The sequence below is a fragment of the Merops nubicus genome, unplaced genomic scaffold, assembly GCF_000691845.1.
Source record: "Merops nubicus isolate BGI_N331 unplaced genomic scaffold, ASM69184v1 scaffold10191, whole genome shotgun sequence".
In the NCBI taxonomy this organism is placed as follows: Eukaryota; Metazoa; Chordata; class Aves; order Coraciiformes; family Meropidae; genus Merops; species Merops nubicus.
In genome coordinates this window covers 3,157-9,971 of record NW_008588986.1, presented here as the reverse complement: position 1 = coordinate 9,971, position 6,815 = coordinate 3,157, and positions in this window count along the sequence as shown.

Sequence of the window (6,815 nt, the reverse complement as noted above, 5' to 3'; positions counted from 1 at the left end):
TGCCACGGAGCCTGACCGTCATCCTGTAGCTCTGGCCGTGGATCCCAGGGCAGCCTGCGGGAGGGAAATCATTGAGGAACTGCTCAACAACAGCCACTTCCCCTCTAGGCAAACCTAGTTCCCTGTCCGTGGGGTGTGAGGTCAAATGCAAAGGGAGGACCAAGTCTGGATGGCTTGAAGGTTTTATTGGAGTGTTTGCTAGGACTGTGCATGGAGGGTGCTTAGCGGTCAGCCACCCGGGATTTAAAGATGGGTGCTGCCCTTCTGAAAAGCCTTCCAGCTGCTTTCTCAGGGACGTTAGCCCTTCCCACCTTTCGCGGCTGGCTCCCTAAAAACACTGACTGCTAAGCCCCCTTTTTCCCCCTTCCCTTTTTCTTCCCGGGGCACATGATGCTGCAGCCACCCCTCTGGCTGCCCTATGCTGGCTGAGGCAATGCCACCTCTACCTCCACAGTTACTGAGCAATCCTCAAAGTCAGCCATTTTCATAGAGTCATAGGATGCTTTGAGTTGGAAGGGATCTTAATGATCACCTAGTTCCAAACCCCCTGCCGTGGGCAGGGACGCCTTCCACTAAATCAGGAACTGGTTGGCTTTTTTGTTTTCCCTTTAACTATTTAGCCCAATTTCTTGGATTCAGTGGAAGGGGTGTACTTGCCCCTCTCGGTGAAGGTGATGCACAACCCTGTGTCCATACTCACAGAGTCCCAGAGCGAGCAAAAGGAGCAGTGCAGGAGACCTGGCCATCTTCTCTTGGGGTGGCTGTCCTTGGGGGTGGTGCAGCAGAGCGGAGATGAACTTTCTTACTTGGCTTAGGAGGCTGTGTCGCTCTTTGGAGAGGATGTGATGTCATCAGGACCCTCTTGGTTGAAGGGACGACATTCAGCATCTGCAGCAAAATGAAGGGGGAAAAAAATATTTCTGAAGAAATCCAGTTCTAATCCAGGATTTGGGCTCATTTATTGTTATCGGCTCTTCACGGCGCCTCAGGGATTTTGCCCTGATGGCTTCCCGAGAGATCCCCACTGATGATGCTCGTGCCTGAGGGCAGCTCGGCCACGGCAGCCTGCTGCCTCCCAGCCGTCGGGGCTCACGGCAGCCCCAGCTCTGCAGAGGTCATGGACAAGCCCCGTGCCTTGGCTGCAGGCCTCAGGCTGCGTTTCTCGGCAGGGATCTGCTGCCTTCCCTTGGGCGCACTCGAGGGGTCTGGTGTGGATGGCAGAGCAGGCTGTATTTTATCACCCAGCGAGCAAGACGTGGGGGTTTCGAGGCATGTATCCATACCTGCTGTTTATCTCCAAGCACTTGCCTTGCTGACACAAAGCCAAGTTCTTCAGGTGCTCAGTTGTTCTCTCTGCAATTCTTTGAGATGGCTCTGCAAAAGCCGCTTTGTGCAAGGCAGGTGGTCTGTGATCTGGAACCCACCACAAAAGCCTCATGCCCCAAGGGGATGCATTCTTTTTATTTTTTTTAAGCATATTGTGGTTTTCTTCTCTAACCACGGGGGTTTCCGCCCTGCCAAAAAAACCCTTGCATGCTTCAATGGAGACTGGCACTTCCTGGAGCTTTGCACATACAACAGCAACAGTTTTACCAGACTGTGAGGCAGAGGGCTGATGTGTTATTTATTTCTTGCTTGGCACCTCCTGGCTTTCCTGCTGGTTATTTTTCTGTGTGAGTTGTTTCTCTATTGCTCCTTTGGAAAGAAAGGCCCCTTTTCCTTGGGCATGTCAGAAACTGTGATGCCATTGCTATTGTGGCTGCTACTTGGAGCTGAGTTATGGAAAATGTTTTAGGAACTGGGTTTATTTCTTTGGGCGTCAAAGCATGGTGGTGAATGAGGAAAGTTTCCATTACATCTGTGAAATTCATACTTTCATGTGGTTGGGTTACTTGTGATGTCTGCCTGAAATAGAGCAGCTTTGGCAAAATAAAGAGAAAATAGGTTTCATCAGTTAAATAACCTTACAAGGATCTGGATCCCAAAATCCTGTCATCCAAATGCAAATGTCTGACTTTAGCTAAATGTGACTTCTTAGCACTCCAGCCATCTCTAGATGAGACATCAAGTCATGCTACTTGTGTAGGCTCCTTCTGGTTTCAGTGGGCAGTTTATTGGCCTTATCCTAAGTAGAATTTATTTATCATGGGATAAGCTGCTCTTGGGAAGCATCTGTCTTCATGGGCTGATGGAGGAACCTAAGCAAGGAAAGGAAGGTACAGGCCTTGTAGATGACTACAGTCGAGTCTCGTGGTTTCTGAGATGCTGAAGGGAGCTGGTTCCTGCCATCCATTGGAATCGTTCTGTGAGTGCCCCTCACTTCTATCACGATTACAACGTGGCTGCAGGAAATGAAATTTTAAAAGTGTTTTCAGAAGCAGAACCTGAGACTAAATTAGGAAACTTAGGAAATTTCCTGGTTCCTGTTTTTCAGTATGATTCAAATGGAAGTGAACATGCTGGCAAATGAAAATAAATGTAATGTTTGTCAAAACTAGGTTCTCACGCTGTTGTAGAGCGTGGATGATTAATTACAGCACATGGTGCATGTCCTCAGAGATGTGGTGATGGTTGTGCTGGGAGAACCTGTACAAGTGACAGATCAACCAGGAAGGGCTATTGCCTTTCTTAGGAGGGGAATCTTACTTCTCACTTGCATCTGATTAATGATAAATTTTATTATGAATCAGTCCAGGGTACCACGTGAGCCTGGACATTCCTCTCCTGGGTGTAGAGGTCCTTGAACTTGGTCCTTGGGGGTCATGGATTGAACTGACTTCCATGTAGAGCCACCATTTTCTCTGTCATATTCAGACTCTGCATCACAGTTCAGAGGTCTCCTTTGGCTTTCCCTGCTTTTACTCACTGAAGCACTTTGTGACTCATACCACCAGCCCCTGTCTCTTCTGATGGTTGCCCATTGTGCTGGGCAAGGTCGGCACTGGGGAGCCACAGGAGACAGTGCCAGGGGGAGCTTTTCCTTTCCTTGTCTCCAATGAATTGCTAATGAATATGTCCTTTTAAGGCCAAACAAAAGCTTATTGTCAGCAGAGAGGTGGGCTGTGAGGGACGAGCTGTCACACATCTCTTTTCAGCATGGACATACTTTGTTGGCCAGAGAGGGAACCAGGGAAGTGTAGCTCCAATGGAGATGTCTGTGTGTGATCAGCCGAAGCCACCTCTTTCCATTACCCTCATCTCATGTCTTCTAAATAATAAATTAGCTGGGGCAGGGATCATTTTTTTTTCTGGCTTCTGTGTTCGGGTATTGCTGAGCACAAAGCTGTTCCTGTTTCTCCCAGTAACAGGTAAGAACAACTTAACCAGTTGCAATGGTAATTATTTGATTACCAAAGGCTCCAGGCACAAGCAGGACCTCCAGGAAAAGCCCTAATTTAAAAGCAACACTTGTATAAATATATCAGTATAGGTAAGTTTTACTCTGAGGACCTACTCCAAAACTGGGAGGAGCAGGTGGTTATTCAGGTTAATGAAGGGATCTCTTTGACTTTAGCATGCTCTGCTTTGGCAGTTTATGCTCTGGATAATATTTTGCAATAGACTAGTCATTGTTAGGCTGAGGACCTAGGCCAAAGCAGTGAAACAGCAGCATGAATAACATGTTTTATTAGTAATTTCTGTTGTAGTGCCACAGTTATGATATGATAGCAGAAGAAATAAATTCAGACAACCAGTTACTTCTGCAGAACATTGTATAAGGACCGTCAGGAGACTGGTCAAGTTGGTTAGATGGTAGGAGGTAGTTTCTTTTTTCTCCCAAACCTACCAGTAAGTTCATTTTACTCATAACTAAGGTTGTAGGGCTCTGATTGCTGATTAAGTCCAAGCTAAGTTGCTTGTAACCTAAGTTTAATTTAAGTTGTTTGTAACCTAAGTTTGCCACATATACAAAGGCCAGCCTAGGTCTTTATTTAATTAGTGTCAAGCAATTAAACTGAAGGAGACAGGGGCAAGGAGAGAAGGAACAAAGTCATGGAGAGGAGAGAGTTACAAGGGTCTGTTTTTTTTCAGTGGGGCTTGGCAGGAGATGTGTTTGGGATTGATTTTCTCTGTGCTTGCTAACAACCCTTTAACAGAGAAGACATGGGGAATGAGAAGGAGCTTAGGGCATCAGAGCTGGAGGAGATGCTGAGGCTTGGATATGATCAATTTATTAATCATTTTGCGGAAGGATCTCAGTGACTTTTTTCATAGTGGTAAAAAAACTCTTCAGCTTCTTAGTATGAGTAACATCAGACATCACATGGATGTCTCACAGTATTGCATGCCTGGCAACAGGAGCACATCTCAGGACATGGGAGTTACACTGGATGGTTGCTAGACACCAAAGGAGAATCCAAATGACTCTGCTTTATCAGGTCTCTTGTTCTGTTGCCCAGGGTATCTCCTCGTAGTGCTTCAGAGGGACTTCCCATTGCTAAGCAATGATGCAATGTTTTTGATGATAAGCAGCTGCTACTTGATCCCTGTTAGTGATCAGTGATGGTAACTCAAAGAGTGCCACCAGGCTGGGTTTGCTCCAGCACTGCTGATTCTTCCTGTTGTTAACTCTGAAGGCTCTCTTTTGTAAGGAGGAATGGAAAGTTTTAAGGAAGATTTCAAAATTTAGTTGCAAATGACAAACTTGTGTTTCAAACAAAGGGGAAAAAAAATTGTTGAGACCATAGCACAGAACTTTTCCATTGTGAAATGAAGCTGTGGTTTAGGAGCAACTCGCTGCCCCTCTTTTCTTTACAAAGCTGCAGCACTGAAGGGGCTTGTAGAATGTCAAGTGCAACTGTCACACACTAGAGACTCACACACTGTTTTTCCACTGTAGCTTCATGTTTCCAGTTCAGTGGCCAATACTGCCCTCGTTTCGGGGTACTCGCAGTGTAAACATCACATACCTTAAAATACCATATGCAAACCACAAACACCCCTGTGCCCTCATCTCTCCATGGTGTAGACCTTTAACCTGAACACTGGGCTGAAAACCTCTGTAGTCTCTGTTCTTGTGGGCACCTCAGCTGAAAGCTTGGTAAAAGGCCTGAAGGTGTTAGAAGTTTTCCCTGCACAGGCTTTCTGCACCTTCTCTCTTGATGCTGCAGAGCTTGTTTGTGCAGACCTTTGGTAAATCAGCAACCTGTGATGGCATCTTTTGTGGACTGGTGGCAATTTCCTCCACAGCTGGAGTTAACAGTGGACAGGTTGGTTTTGTGCAGCTCCAGTCTCCTGAACACCACAAAGATTCAGTTCAGAGCTACAGAATGACCTTCTATTTTCTAACACTGAATATGGACTTTCCTTAGGAAAGGAAAAGTATCTGTATAGCTCCAATGTATAATTATTTTTTTTTGTCTGAACAGCAGTTGCAATAGTCTTTAATCCATGAACTGAGCTCCTTATCTCACTTTCGATTCCCACAATCAAATTTCTGTTGTGTTTGAGGCACTGTTTGGTAGCTGTCCTCCTAGTTCAGCCCCCTTCCAGGGTCTCATAGCCTGGGTGTTATTCCCACAGCCCTGGGCACTGCCTTCTCCTGTCTCCATCAATCCACAGTCCTGTCATGTCTGTTCTCTTTCCTTGCAGCACAGTGACCTTCTTCTCTGAAGACCTTGGGCAGGACAGCCTGGTCTTCTGGTCCTGTCCAGCCAGGACAGCTCTGTGACATACCTCATGGAGTTCCTGGGCCCATCTGTATGGTGCAGGAGGACTTGCAGGACTGTTGTTCATCTTTATTGTTAACTTGAATTTCCCTAGTTGGTTAGAGGTAGTAGAATGGAGGAAGTGTTCCCATTTCTGATGATCAGCCCCTCCTGCTGACAGTGTGTTGCTTGTAGCTTGCTTGAGATTACTTGCTTCACCCATTTTGTGGTTCTATTAATATAATTTGACTGGCTTGTTGCTAAGTTAATTCTTCCTGATTTTTTACTTGAAAAAGCCCAGCTCTCACTGTAGAACTCAGCCTGTAAGACACCACTGTAAGCCATGCTACTTTGTTCAAAGGAGGCAGAGGGGAGGAGAGGTGACTGCATCAAAAAGCAGCAGCTGTTTTAATGATCTCCTGTTATCAACAAACCAAAATATATTTGATGTTAAGAGTTTCACTTTTAGCAGCCTGATTCCCACCGTTGCTGTGAAGAGAACTGTGTGATTCCTGTTTCCATACCTGTCCTCCTAGAGGTACTGCTCCCACCCTCTCTGAGTGTTGGACTCAGTGGCCATACAACAAGTCATATTTAAAACATATCCTGCAAACGTTAGTTTTGTGCACATTAATGTCCTTGCATTTATTTATTGTAAATATAGAATTGGAGGAGGATCTTCCAGAGGCTGGGTGGTACAGGGGCAGGTGAAATTTGGAGTAGGTGAATGTGAAATGATCCATGCAAGGAAAACCAGTCCTGGCTTTGCTATAAAATAAGGAGCCCAGTGTTGCCATTCAGGGGTGAAAATCTGAGTTAAGACAGGTAATACCATGGAAACATCAACTCAGTGGCAATCAGGAAAAGCAAATCAGATGTTAGGAGGTAGGAAAGGAATTTGGTATAACACAGAGAACACAGCTATGCCACTACATGGGCAGTGGTCCAATCCATGGTCAATGTGTGGGCTAATGCACCGTATAAATCCTTGAACACACTGCCTTGATCTTGCCCCCTCATCTCAAAGTGGAGACTCAATAAAGAAGTAGTAGGACGTAGGACCAGAAGAAGTTCAGAGAAGGGCAAAATGGAGGGTTGGAGATCTGAGATGGATTTTGTGCAGGCAGACCAGAACCCTTTCCTGAAAACATGATTTAAGTGGACATA